Consider the following 15215-nt stretch of genomic DNA (forward strand, 5'->3'; position numbering starts at 1 on the left):
CACAGTCGACAATGTCCTATGCTGTTTTAAAAACGTAATTGTCTCTGCTCACTCGACCAGCTCCTACAAACCCCTCATTCACCCAGTTACGTCACTCATAGTTGCACTGCGCGTGCTGGATGATCCCCGAGGGGGGGGGGGAAGGAGGGCGGGAGATGATTGGTCACGTGTGGCCACAATGCCCACCCCTCTCTCTCTTCGATTGGTTGGGAGGTCGGCCGTGCCCTTTCGGCCCTCCAGATGATCCCTGTCCTATTGGACCGAGTCCGTTGTTAATCAGTGATAATGGGAACTGCAGATGCTGGAGAAGCCGAGGTAACAAAGTGTGGAGCTGGATGAACACAGCAGGCCAAGCAGCATCTCAGGAGCACAAAAGCTGACGTTTCCGGCCTAGACCCTTCATCAGAGAGGGGGATGGGGAGAGGGAACTGGAATAAATAGGGAGGGAGTGGCGGACAGAAGATGGAGAGAGGAGAAGATAGGTGGAGAGGAGGGGATAGGTCAGTCCGGGGAGGACGGACAGGTCAAGGAGGCGGGATGAGGTTGGTATGTGGGAGGAGGGGACAGGTGGGAGGAACAACAGGTTAGGGAGGTGGGGACGAGATGGGCTGGTTTTGGGATGCAACGCCTCCCTAACCTGTTGTTCCTCTCACCTGTCCCCTCCTCCCACCTCAAGCCTCACCTCCACTTCCCACCTACCAACCTCATCCCGCCTCCCTGGACTGATCTATCCCCTCCCCACCTCTACTCTACTCTCCTCTATCCATCTTCGGTCCGCCTCCCCCTCTCTCCATATTTATTTCAGTTCCCTCTCCCCATACCCCTCTCTGATGAAGGGTCTAGGCCCGAAACGTCAGCTTTTGTGCTCCTGAATGCTGCTTGGCCTGCTGTGTTCATCCAGCTTCACACTTTATTACCCGTTGTTAATCACTCAGGCACCATTGTAAAATGGAGCATGCGCAGTGTGTTGGTCAGGTTTAAGTGTGAGGTAACGCGGTGTAGAGCTAGATGAACGCTGCAGGCCAAACAGCATCAGAGGAGCAGGAAAGCTGACCTTTTGGGTCTAGACCCTTACTCTGGGAGAAAAAGGGGTCTTGGCCCGAAATGTCAGCTCTCCTGGTCCTCTGATGCTGTTTGGCCTGCTGTGTTCAGCCAGCTTTCCACCTTGTTATCTCAGATTCTCCAGCATCAGCAGTTCCTACTGTCTCCAGGAGTGAGGGTAAGGGTCACCTTACAGTGGGCAAGGAATGTGTCCCAGCCACTCTCCTCCGTGGTTCATAGCTCCTAAAACTGGAACACAAGCTCCTTTTACAACTGGGTTTGCAGTCAGCAAGTAGAACAGGGAATGCAAATGGTCTGTTAAGTTTAAGTTTCCAGTTGGAAAATGACCAGTCATTCTGGTCTGAGAACAAGAAAGTTTGTATGTGATATTCCTGTTCCCCACTGTGTAAGGCAATAACAGCACCAAATTACATTTAGATGGAGCCTTTGAGCTATTTGTAATTCTAAAGTGCTTCATAGATGAATGAAGCATTGAATCAAGAGATCTTTTTAACATTGTGTATCTTAAAGAAGGATGAAGCGGTTTGAAAAGGGAAATCCAGAGCTTGTGACCTCAGCAGCTGAAAATGGTGAACGTTGTGTTTGAGAGATTTTGGAAAGTATATGTTGCATGTGTAATTGGAGGAGTGCAGATGTTCATTGGGATTTTAGACCGGAGGAATTTCCTGAGACTGTCTAACAGACAGTACCACAGCTGTGAAGGAGGTATCTGCTGCCCTAAACAAGGTAATAGATACTGTTCTGGGGAAGGCTCAGTCAACCTGACACTTTAACTCTGATCCCTTTCCACAGACGCTGCCAGAGCTGCTGAGCTTTTACAGCAAATTCTGTTTTTGTGTTGATAACGAGTACAGTGTCAGTGACCTTTTGTAAGGGTTTAAGGTAAAGGAGAAGGCTATGAAAGGGACATAAGGGGCAACATTTAGAGCTTTCTCCTTTACCTTAAACCCTTACAAAATGTTGCTGATTTATGGCAAGCATCTGCAAAAATCTGCCCAAAACTTGTTGGCTTTCCAGAACAAGGTGTTGACATCGACTGAGTGTTGTAGACAAGCATATACCGAGGTCCAGGCCAACATGCTGAGGGACGCACTAAAGCCTGGGGTAGCTACTGCCAAGGCTTAGTTGGGAAAGAGCACTGTCTGAGATCTCTGTGCGAAAGTTAAATGGGGGCCTGTTCAATTATTGGACCCTCTTGGTGCCTGAAATGCGTGTAAATACAGTTTTGATCAAGTAAGGGATGCCTTGGTTTGTTTGGATATAGACATAGAGTTGTACCGCATGGTCACAGACCCTTCGGTCAACCTATCCAAGCCAACAAGCTATCACAAATTAATGTAGCCCTATTTGCCCATGCCCCTTTAAACACTTCTTATTCATATATCCGTCCAGATGTGTTTCAAATGTTGTAATTGCCCCATCCTCGTCTGCTTTTTCTGATAGGTTATTTCATACTTACACCACCCTCTACAAAATTTCTCTAACTCTTTTTTATCTGTATCCATCTTGAAGATACTACTTCAATATGTTTCCTACCTTACCAATTATGCAAGCGATAGTGTCATTGAGTGATAACTACCTCCAAAACAGGTAACCCCTTTTGAGTTACAATATACATGGTATCAAACAATACAGCTTTAACAATCATCGGGCTTTACTTTCAACTTACGCCCCCCCACCTTTTATTTTTCCCAAGTTTCCTTTACCACGGATTCCTCCACCACCGGAGGCTTAGCTCAGCTTTCTTTCACAGACACTTACTTTCCTAACACATTAAAATTTCACCTACTGGTATAAACACTGAAGTACATGCATCATACGAACGCGCAAGATGGGTTATCTGTTTGTCATCTGATGAGTCCTTTCTCACAAGTCACCATTACTCCTCGCGAGTCCATACTGTTTCATTTCTGTAACATTTCGGCATAATAGCCAATCGCAATTATTATTTTGATTGTAATTCTTTTTACATCCCTTTCACTAACGCTACTTTCATCGTTTTAAAGTCAGTTTCTCTATGGATTTTGTGTCGGTGTCTTAAGGTTTAAACTATGTTTTTTTGTGCACTTCTAAGACACACTAATCCTTTTGTCAAGTAGTTGTACAGATTTGAATACTGTTCTTCAGTGCATATTTTTACCATCTCATGTTTGTCACCTCCATGGTAACATTCACTTTTGCACACTTATATCGGTGTTCCAAGACCATGTCGTGCATTCTTGACTCCCATATGATCTAATCGAATGATCTATGAGGTTTCACTTATCTCTCCACCTATGTCCTGATACCTCGGCTAGTCACTAATTCAATCTTTTCTTTAAAAAAAAAGACACGGACACAAACACCAAGAGAAAATCATCAGTTTGGACTTTCATCTAAAGCTTTCCACTAAAATGCAATTTAACCTGAATTGCCACTTCAATGCATTTTTTTGTCTTCTGCCACCCGTCTCCACCCTTAATTCCATCCTCTCATCCAATTTTGCTACTTAAATATTATCACCATATCTAATTTAAGAGATCTGTATAGATTTATAGTCCATGGGACATAATCTTACAATATTTTTAAAACAGAAGTCAAACATTTCTTTTTGATTCAGGCACAACATACTTTGTTCTTTCTCTAAGCTGACCATTTTTTAAAGTGACTTGATGACTCATTCTAGATATTTGATATATCACTATGTAAATTTGTCTAAATTCAATACTATGTTTACTCACATAGCCTCTAACCATTTTAGTATGCATTGAAACCATTGACATTGTGTGCATGCGCTTTATCTTTTCCCATAATCTCTTTAAATCTTCACGTAACCATTCCCATTTTAAATATTTTAGAATACCAGGGCATGTGAGTCTTAATATGGTTTCTGGTATGATGTGCTTAAGTGTACCCAGGCTCAGAGGTTTTGAGATCCCTGGTACTCGCTACAATTAATATTTGCATGTTACTTCTGCAACGTTGAAATGTGTTATTGATGATTGGCTTGATGAGTTGATTGTGAGGTTAACATTCTGCAAATAGTTTCGGACTTCAGTGTCTCCAATTCCTTTCTTTTAAAAAAAATACAAGCTCTATCCATTCCACATCAAGCAGAATGGGTTAAGTTAGTATTAAGCTACTATGGATTTAAAAAGAAGGGGGGGTGGAATGCAAACTCCACACAATTACATCATTCATCTCACTGCTTCCTTGAATGAAGGAAAAGCCCACTGCTTCGTTAAATTTGCCTTTTCAAAAATCCTTGCACACAGGGAGTTGCATTTTCAATATTCCAATGTCCCTTACACTTGGATATTAGAAATGAATCCATCTTGTAGTTGGGAATTAAAGATTCACTTGTGTTAAGACGGTATTTGAAAGTTCCATCTGACCAGAAAATGAAATTCCAGACATGGTAATTTTTGGAATTAAAACTTATCCAAGCCCAAACTCAACACAGAGCCAAATCTAAAAGGTAGATTTTTTTTAAACCAAGCTTTACAAACCAAATTTTTGAATCAACATTTTGCAAACTTTTGTTTGACATAACCATGGATGGTTTCTTAAAAGGACATTATATGAACCTACATGTTCCGCACTGACACAGGCACACAATGCACTTTCAAATCACCAAATGTTTCAAAATGCAAACTAAAACTTCAAAGTAGCCCCAGATCTCGTGCTCCAGGGAACAAAACAAAACAAAATTTTAGAAGAAGACATTTAGCAACCAACAAACAAAGGTGCATTCAAACCAGACCACAAAGAGTTAACACTTCTACAAAGCACAGTGTACTTTCACAGCATAGAAACCTGGCCTCTAGTTATCTCTTTTTCTCCAGTTATAACCATTCCCCATCCTTTTGGGGGTCCTAACTGTGCTGACATGTTAGCTACAGATCTAAATTCAGAGTCTGCCACTTTCCACCCTGGAATACAGAAGGTCTCCAGAACATTCGGAAGCATTTCCCTTCTGTTTCCCTAATTCCAATCCTCATTGCAAAAAATATCTTGGATCACAAAGTGTAACCAAGTGGTTCTTTTCAAATTGAGTTAAATGTAGTTAAGAGAAGGCCGAACTACAGCAATTTGCTTAATTATGAACATTTATTGAGTAATAATAAAAGACTGAAAAAGAACAATTATTTCATAAATAAAAAGAATGATAAACAAGGAAAACCAATAAGCCACACATCATTGTGCTGTTGTGGAGTCCTTGATCGACAGCTGCTCTGAAGTCTGAGCTCATGCATGATTCCGGTCCAAGGCGAAGTTCAATGACTGGGAATGAAACTTTCTCTCTTATACAATGTAACAAACAACGAGGTACAGAAAACAGCAAATAGACAAAACTGCAGGCCAGTTCAGAACCCACAGCTACAGTAAAAACAATCTGTAGGTGCAGTTTTCGGCCCATAAAGGAATGTTTACAGGACTCGTTCAAGGTCATACAACTTGTCAAATATCATCCTAAATTTTCCCGGCCTGTAAAATCTATTCTCCTATGCAGCTGTAAAATGTTATCATTACCTTTCAGTCCTTCAGCCCATCCTATTCAACATCTAATCATAGAATCTGTACAATGTGGAAGGAGGCTATTCAGCCGATCAAGTCTGCAGCAACACTGAGTGTCCCACCCAGACACACACCTTACCCTATACCCACAACCATACATTTCCCATGGCTAAAATACCTAAACTATTCATCCTTGGACACTTGACAATTTAGGATGGCCAATCCACCTAACCTACCGCCTTTGAACTGTGGGAGGAAGCCACGCAGACACGAGGAGAAAGTGCAAACTGTGAAATGGAGCTGAAAGAAAATGGAAATTTGTCGGGCTGATGGTTGGAGAAAGTTATCATGAAAGCCGCTGATTTGTCATTAAGAAACCAGCTCGTTCACTCCCATTGGTTGGAGGACCAGTTCCCCCCCATCCCAAACCCCACTCCCCCAACACCAAATCTATCCTCTGGCCCATCTGTCATTCACTCCCATTGGTATGACTAATGCCTAATGATTGTTACCTTTCTCTGCATATCCAACAGCAATAGGCCCAAATCGTTTCGAGCTTGCGCTGACCACCCAGAAAGCCTGCAACCCCGCATACAGCAATTTCAGAATGTTGTGGAATGGTGGGTATTCCAGGAGCCATGAGAGAGAAAGTGTCAGATATTTGTGTCTGAATCTGGAAATGGATCAACAGACAGTGCAGAATTACTCAGATGAAGTTCTATTTCCAAGCAACATCATTCATGGAGCTTTTGGTCAACTAACAGTATCAGAGCACGTATTTTTCTGTAGCAGAAAAATAAATGCCAAAGAAACACAGGAGGTGGGGCAGCAATTGAACAGAGAACAGTTACAATGTCAAATTCTTTGACTCTTCGTCAGAATTGAAGTTGATTCAGTTTATTACAATTACTGTTCTGCTCCAGTTCATATTTTGATCTAAAGTTGCGAATCATGCCTGATTTTTAGACCCAGAATTCCAAATGAGGCTGAATATAATCTATATCCATCAGCAGGATACCAACCCACTGTGATATTTTACCATTTTGAATAACATTTTCCATCTTGCTGTGCGATCTGCCAATCTCAGTGAATCTCTTTGTGTGTTCTTTTTTTTCCGCTTCATCACTTCGTAGCCTCTAGTTTCCAATATTGAAATCCATAACATGAGAAACTAATTGCATGATATCTGTTCTCCATTTATTTTCCAGCCTCCACACACATTCCATTGCTGTTGGCTGGGGATTTCATATTAGTACCAGGGAATGTGATTGAATCAGGGGAAGTGATTACATTGCAACTACATTTAAATATTCTCTCAACTGAGAAAGAACTTGAAAATTAATCACAATTTCAGAGGAAACTATAAAACACATATGAATTGAATGATTTAGGCCATGTGTTGGGATTATGGAACTGGAAAACACTCCCAATGGTTCAAATCTGAAGGACTAATAGTGAATGCGATATAAAACCAGCAAGTCAGGGCACAGCCTCACATCCCCACCTCCATCCCATCAACACACACACACAAGATCACAAGGGGAATAGGAAGAAAAATACCTTGTTAAACTCAGAGACAGAGACAACAGAAGGAGGTGGGAATCACTGGGAAAGGAGCAGTGGGATAAAAACACTTGATTGGGTCAGTGAATGAAGACCGCACAGTGAGGTGCTGAGACGCGCACCTTGAACTATCCCATTCCTAGACAGGGCTGAGTTACGGACCAGGAAACTGCAAGCTGGAAGTTTGCTCTGAACTGAGCGGGAATTAGGATGTGAGTGACAGATCTGTGGGGATATCAGCACAGGAGGGTGTCGAATTGGTGAATGTTTCCAAACTCTCTGGTGCTATCCCAGCGGTGTTGATAGATTTCAGTTCTCTATGATTGTTGGATTTCTTCACTCACCCTTTCTCTTCCCCTTCTTCCCATTCCCAGTTATAGGCTGCAGACTGTGTGGTCTCTGGCAGATGTGTGACTCGTCAATTTCAGCGCTGGTTTGGGTGTGCAAAGAACAGTTTAGTATTTTGTGATAATGGTAGATCAACTTTCCGGCATGGTAATATTTAATCTCTATCCGTCAGCAGGGAACTACACCACCCTCATAGTCCGGGATAAGTTTCTTTAGAGCAGGAAAGATTGAAGGGAGACATGATTGAGATGTGCAAAATGATGAGGGACGTGTGCAGAAGAGACAGCATGATCCATTCTTCTTGGTGAAGGGATCAATGAGCAGGAGCAAATTAAATGACAGAAGGTTTAGAGGAAATGGGAGTTTGTTTTTTCCACCTGAAGTGTGTTGGGAATCTGGAACTCAGTGCCTGTAAGTGTGGTAGATGTGGAAATCCTCATAGCATTTAAGAAGTATTCTGACATATACTTGCGATGTCAAGGTATACAATGCAATGGGCCAGGTGCTGGAAATGGAATAAGAGCAGTTCGACTGTTGTGTTTTGTTTTGACTGGGACAGACTCAATGGGCCAAAAGGTCTCTTTCACTGCTCTGGACACTTCAGGCCCTGAATCCAGCCACGTCAGTGAAGAAAGAAACTGGGTGAACGCTCAGGTCATGTGAGCAAGGGGTGAGGGGCAGTGAACAAAGGGAATAGGTGGGTGAAGGATGGGAATGATTCACTGACAAAAGGGTTCACATTGCAAAATCAGAGGGAGCAGTGGTGAAGAATTAAAGAGACAAAAGAAGTGTCTGGATGAGATAGTAGGAACTGCCAATGCTGGAGAATCTGAGGCAACAAGGTGTAGAGCTGAACGAATACAGCAGGCCAAGCAGCATCAGAGGAGCAGAAAAGCTGACGTTTCATGTCTAAACCCTTCTTCAGAAAAATGAGAAAGGATCTAGACGCAAAACATCAGCTTTCTCCTCTTCACAGAACATTTATGTTTTGGTCACAAAGAAGACCCTAGCCTACCTGTTGTCTTCCACTTTAATGCACCACCCTGTTCCCTGGCCAACAACTCTGTCTCTGGCTTGTTGCAGTATTCCAGTGAAGCTCAACCCAAGCTGGAAGAACAACACCTCATTTTCCACTTGGAGACCCTGCAGCCTCTGAACTCAATATTGAGTTCAATAATTTTAGGGCCTAAACACTCCCATGTCTATGACCCCTACCCCACACATCAGGCCTTGTTATCACGCTGCCTGCCATTACACACTACCTGTTGTTAGTCACTAATAGTCCCCATTAACAACTATTCACCCTCCCAGCCTGAGGATTATCAACTCTTTGTCTGTGCAACTGCTTTCTCTCTCTTTAGGCCCTTCTCCCTACCCCATCCCCCTCCTTTTTTCTGCACATAAACTAACGTTTTCCCACCCACCATCAGTTATGAGGAAGGGTCACCAGACCTGAAACATTAACACTGCTTTCTTCTTTCCTTCACAGATCCTTCCAGACCTGCTGAGCTTTTCCAGCAACTTGCAGCAATTTGTTCCTGATTTACATCATCCACAGTTCTTTCCATTTTTACAGAAAGGTGCTGTTCTGCACTGCAACTGCCCAGAGTATTGATGCACATCAAATCCACCAGGCATTTTTAGTCTACAGAACCATGGCAGAAGGTCAGAGATGAAAAGTTTGGGATACAACACAGGACAGATCACCAACCCCCTCTCACTGGTTACAGAGGCTCATCTTGGTCTGTCTCACTCCAGAGAAGAGCTGTGTCAAGCTTCAGGAAGCTGCCAGCTGGTAGATATCTCTGTGAGCTGGGCATGATTGGAGTGGTTCAAGGGACATGTTTTGGGCTATATCAGAGCAGGTACCTTCCCGCTCTTCTTCCCGCTCCAAGTGGAGAACGGAAGGAAAACCAAGGAGCTGAGGAGTTAAAAGAAAAATACCTTGGATTTTTTTTCAGGCAGGGTGGTAACAAGATACCACAGTCATAAGATACAGCAAAAAGGGAAAAAATGAAAGGGAGAGAGAGAGAGAGAGAGACAAAGGTGTTGAGGCCCAATTAGCTGACATGTAATGGAAAAGCCTGAACAGATAAACAATCACACAGAAGTGCTGAGTTCTGATAGATTGATCGAATTACAACAAAAAGATGAGAGAATAATAGGTTTACATCATAAAGCCTACTTGTAAAATGAATCAGAATGTTTTCCCAAATGTTATTATCTCAAGGATAAAATCTTTAGGCAAAAATGGAGACCATGGCAGGTTAGTGCAGAGGAGAAATGAGTGGAAGCACACCAGATAGTATACAGACAGGAAGTATTGCAGGTAGCACATGTATTACCTGTAGGAGCTCATCTATGAATCAGGAAGACTCAGGCTAAGACACAAAACCTTTTCCGCTGGCCTGGATTATATACGAATGTCATTGAAATTTGCCGTACCTGCCATACATGTCAAATGGTGGGAAAGTCACAAGCAATAATAAAACCAATGCCTTTGATGCCAATTCTTACAGTTGAAGAATCTTTCACGTGGGTGATGATTAATTGTGTACGATCCCTCTGCAAAAAAGCCAAAAGCAGAAACCAGTATTTGCTAACCATAACGGATATGTCTACCAGATTTCCAGAGGCAATTCCACTATGGAATGTCAAAGGAAAAGTACTGTGGAGAAGTTACTTGCTTTATTTATCCATTACAGACTACCCAGGGAGATTCACACAAACCAAAGGTCCAATTTTGCTGCAAAACTATTTGAGGAGATCATGGATCGTTTAAGTATCCAACACTTTAGATCATGTGCTGATCATCCTGAATCCCAACAAGCATTTAAAAGGTGGCATCAGATCCTAAAGATCATACTGGAGGCTTATTGATAGGATTCCCAAATAATTGTGATAAAGGTATCACACTTCCACTGTTTTCCATGGAAGATGTTCCAAATGTATCGACTCAGTTTATTTGATTTGAGTTAATTTTCAGACACAAAGTAAGAGGTCCTTTAAAATTAATTAAGGGAAATTGCTAGGTCCAAAGACAGATCTCAAAGTTGGATTATGTATCTAAGGTGAGAGAAAGATTAAACAGATTGGGTGAATTAGCTAAGCAACACTTATCTAGACAAACATACAGGTTTGCCTGTGGGGATAAAATATTGGTGCTGTTACCAGTGGGAGGAGATCCTTTCAAAGTAAGGGTTATTGGTCCTTATCAGATTGAGAAGAAGTTGAGACAGGTGAATTATGTGGTAAGAATGCCAGTTAGGAAAAACCTTAATTAGCTATGTCATGTAAATATGCTGAAACCTGATTATGACAGGGACAGGGAACCAGAGAAACAAGTATTAGTTACTGCATCTCAGAATGAGGAATCAAATACAGATGATTTGGATTCTTATGCAGCTCAAAATAAGTTAAATAATGAGGAATCCTAGGAGAATAGGATTGAATAGTAGGTGCTAGGGGCCTTGGTTCGAATCCACTCTTAGGTGACTGTCTTTGTGGGGTTTGCACATTCTTCCTGTGTCTGTGTAGGTTTCCTCCATGTGCTCCAATTTCCTCCCACAATCCAAAGTTGTGCAGGCTAGGTTGATTCGTCATGCTAAATTGCCTGTAATGTTCAGGGATGTGTAGATTAGGTGTGTTATGGGGGATGGGTCTGGTAGGGCGTGGTGGGAATGCTCTCAGGGTTGGTGTGGACTTGTTCAGCCACAGGGCCTGTTTCCACACTGTAGGCATTCTATGATTCAACAGCAGAAAACCTGTGATCTCCTCAGATCATAAAAGTGGCCATACTCAAATACAACAAGATCTGGACAATATTCAGGCTTGAGCTGACATGTGACAAGTAACATTTACACTAGTATTTCATTGTCACTGTGTCCAAATCCTGGAATTCCCTCTCTAACTGTATTGTGACCCAATCACAGCACATGGACTGCAAATCACCACCAGCTCCTCAACAGAGGCTAGGAATGGGCAATAAATGCTGGCCATGCAGTTCCACCCACGTCTCATGAGAAATTATTTTAAAAGTCTTAAATGCAAGTATCTTTAAATTTGACTGAAAATGACAGGCAAGTCCAAGCTAGGGTGTTGTGCCATCTACAGCGTGTGGGAATTTCTGAATTCTTCCAGCCATCTGATTCACTGCATCTGTAGGATGCATTACTGGCTCAAACAACTTGAGTGCCAAGTCTGGGAAGTTGAAAGCCAGGTGGGGGCACAGGGGTGCATGGGAGAGGCTGAAGATTCCGTACATAGTGTGCTTTCTGAAACAGTCACCCAGCAGCCTAAGGAGGTGAAGGCACAGTGGGAACAAGTGACGACTAGGCAGAGGAAAAGCTCCAGGTAGCCAGCCAGGCAAGCCCTAGAAGGCATCCCACATGCTAACTGATTTTCTGTATTGGAAAACAGTGGGAAAGAGACCAGAAACATTAACAGAATAAACGGAAATTGAACATCCAGGAACATTCACTATTTAGGGAGGCAGAAAAGAAAGAGTGGTGAAGTCATTTTGCTGGTTAAATAGGATATACACACAATATTGAAGAAAGATACTAATGGAAGCAATATAGAATCTATGTGCATATGATTGAGAAACACATCAGTAAGCATGATATATGGAGCATCAAACTGTACTGATGATATTGGGATGGCTGTAAACAGGAATTAAGAGATGCATGCAGTAAAGGAACTTCTGTAATTATGAGCGATATTAATCTGCTCGTAGATTTCGTGAATCAAATTGTACAGGAGAAATCATTAGAGTGGTTTTCCCGATGAATATTTGGTGGAACCAACTAGGGAAGAGACAATTTAGACTGCATATTTAAGCAATGAGAAACGATTAATTGAGAATGTAATTGTGAGAGACTGCTTGAGGATGATTGATAATAAAATGACAGAATTCTTCATCAAGTTGCAGAGTGAGGCTACGATGCTATGAGGCATAGTTTGGCAATAACAGATTAAGAAATGTTATTGATTTCACACTGTATATACAATTGCAAACATTCAAACACTCAATAGGTGAATGACAAAACTTGTTTATTCCTCTACACTGCAAGAATACAAAGAAAACAATGGCCAAACCTTGGTTTATGAGAGAAGTTAGAGATAGCATTAAATGGAAAAAAGGGGCATACAGATTGGCGAGAAAAATACAATAGATCTGAGGAATGAGAACAACTTAGAAATTAGCAATAGAGGATCAAGAGATTAAATAAAAAGAAGAAATAGAGTATCAGAGTAAACTTGCGGGATAAAACAACTGACTGTAAAAAAAATTCTGTAGATATATAAAAGGAAAAGGATTGGTGAAAACCAGGCCCATTGCAGTCAGAAATGGTGGAATTTTTAATAGGAAACAAATGAATGACTTACAAATTAAATTCATATTTTGTTCCTGTCTTCATAAAATAAGACACTAATAAAAAAAAACATGGGATTTAGTGAAGAGGAGGAACTAAAGAAAATCTGTACTGGCAGAGAAATGGTTTCAGAGAAATTGATGGGATTGAAAGCTAATAAATCCGCAATGCCTAATAATCTACATCTGGAGAACTTAAAGAAGTGGCCTTTGAAATTGTGGATGCATTGATGGTTATCTTCCACGATGACTTAGAAATATATGTAGTTCTTATATATTACAGGGTAGCTAATGTAACCCCATGATTTAAAAGAGAAGACATATACTTATAGTTATAGACCATAGTTTGACGTAAATCATAGGGAAGAAAATCAATGCCATTATCAAGTGATTTGGAGCAGAGTACTTAGAATACAATAACAAAATCACAATCACCATAGATTTACTAAAGTTAAATCATGCTTGACAAATCTGATAAATGTCTTTCAGAATGTAATGAGCAGAGTCGATCATGGTGAACCAGTGGATTTGTTTAATTGGCATTAAAAATATTTTTTTTAAAAAATCCACACAGCAGAGATTAATGTGTACAATTGAAATGCATTGGATTGGGGTTAGTGTATCGAGATGGATAGAAAATAGGTTAGCAAATAGTCAATGATGAGTCAGAATAAATGTGTCTTTCTCTCAATGGCAGGCGGTAACTAGTGGAGTATCACAGGGATCAACACCTGAATCCCAGCCACTCACAATATATGTTGCTGATTTAGATGAGGAAACTAAACATGAAACAAATCTGGATGGAAGGGTGAGCCGTGAGGAGGATGTAGACATGTTGCAGGTTGATTTAGAGAAGCTTAGTGAGTGGATAAATTAATGTCAGTTATATTACATTTGGATAAAAAAATGAGCTTATCCACTTTGTACCAAAAAAGAAGGCAGGTTATTATTTGAATGATGCATGGGGGTGCTCAATGAGACCAGAGGATCCTTGTACACCAGTCACTGAAAGTAAGTGCACAAGTGCAGCAGGTGGTAAGGAAGACAAACTGTATTAACCTTTATAGAGTGAGGATTCGAATACAGGAACTTTTTTTGCTGCAATTATTCAGGGCATCGATGAGTCCACACCTAGAGTACTGTCTATATTTTTGGTATTCTTACCTAAGGGAGGATGTTTTTGCTTTTGAGGGAGTTCAGCATATGTTTACCAAATTGATTCGTTAAATGGTAGGACTGATGTATGAAGAGAGATTGAGCTGGTTAAGATTGTATTCATTGCAGTTCAGAAGAATGAAGGGATCTTGTAGAAATTTCTAAATTTCTGACAGGATGAGGCAGGTTAGATGTATGAATGATGTTCCCATAATGAGGAATTACAGAACTGGAGTCACAGTTTAAGAATGAGGGATGAATCTTTTAGAACTGAGATGAGGAGAAACCCCTTCAACCAGAGAGCTCCTGGAAGTGCATTCCTCTTTTTTCTCTCCCTCCCAAACTATACTAATCTCTTGCTTTCTGGATCTTTTCCTGATACTACACACTTGTTTTTTACAGGGGCCCATTTCGGAATACCTTCCCAAACAGAAATTAAATGGTTCATACACCCAAACATCTGTGAGTACCTTCAAAAATATCATAGATGCACATATCTGCATCAGGAGCAGTTGTGAGCCCTTCAGCCCCCTGAACCTGCTTGGCCGTTCCATACGACGTGTCTGGTCTGAGTGTAGCATCGAGTCCTGTAATCTACCTACCATAATAACTTGTGACTCTCTTGTTGACCAGCAATATACTTAGCACTAATATAAAAACAAAAATAATGCTACCTCCTTCATCTTAGATAGTTAACATTTCCCTTCTGTGAACTAATTCGGGGAGTGCATTTCTCCCTTGACAGGTGCTGAATCTGTTTTTGTTTGTCCAAAGAGTGCCGAGACTGTGAAACTCATTAGAAGAGGCGATTGAGATCTCAGTCTGCTCTGGAAGCTCGTGAGTTACATTTCACACCTTGTCTGAACATCTTAATTTACTGACACATCAGCACAGTCACAGCAGGGGAAGACACTTCATAGTTCAGTGTGAGAATTGATATATTTACTTTTCCTACATGGTATCATTCAGCTTTGAAAGTTCGAATGATTTGATCAACAATAAATACATTCTTCTTGGCAGGCGAAATCCAAATATTCTATACAGGTAAAGCAAAATATTTTGTTCATTTTAACTGTTGAAACTGCAGTGTGTACACAACTTTTTGTTTGCTGCTATTTACAGCCAGGATATAAATACGCTAAAAGACCCGTGCACTTGGTTTCTCGTATCAACGGATTCCATAATCTTACATCCAGCTGATGCCTCCATATCTTAG

This window comes from Stegostoma tigrinum, chromosome 43 (assembly GCF_030684315.1).
Source record: "Stegostoma tigrinum isolate sSteTig4 chromosome 43, sSteTig4.hap1, whole genome shotgun sequence".
NCBI lineage: Eukaryota > Metazoa > Chordata > Chondrichthyes > Orectolobiformes > Stegostomatidae > Stegostoma > Stegostoma tigrinum.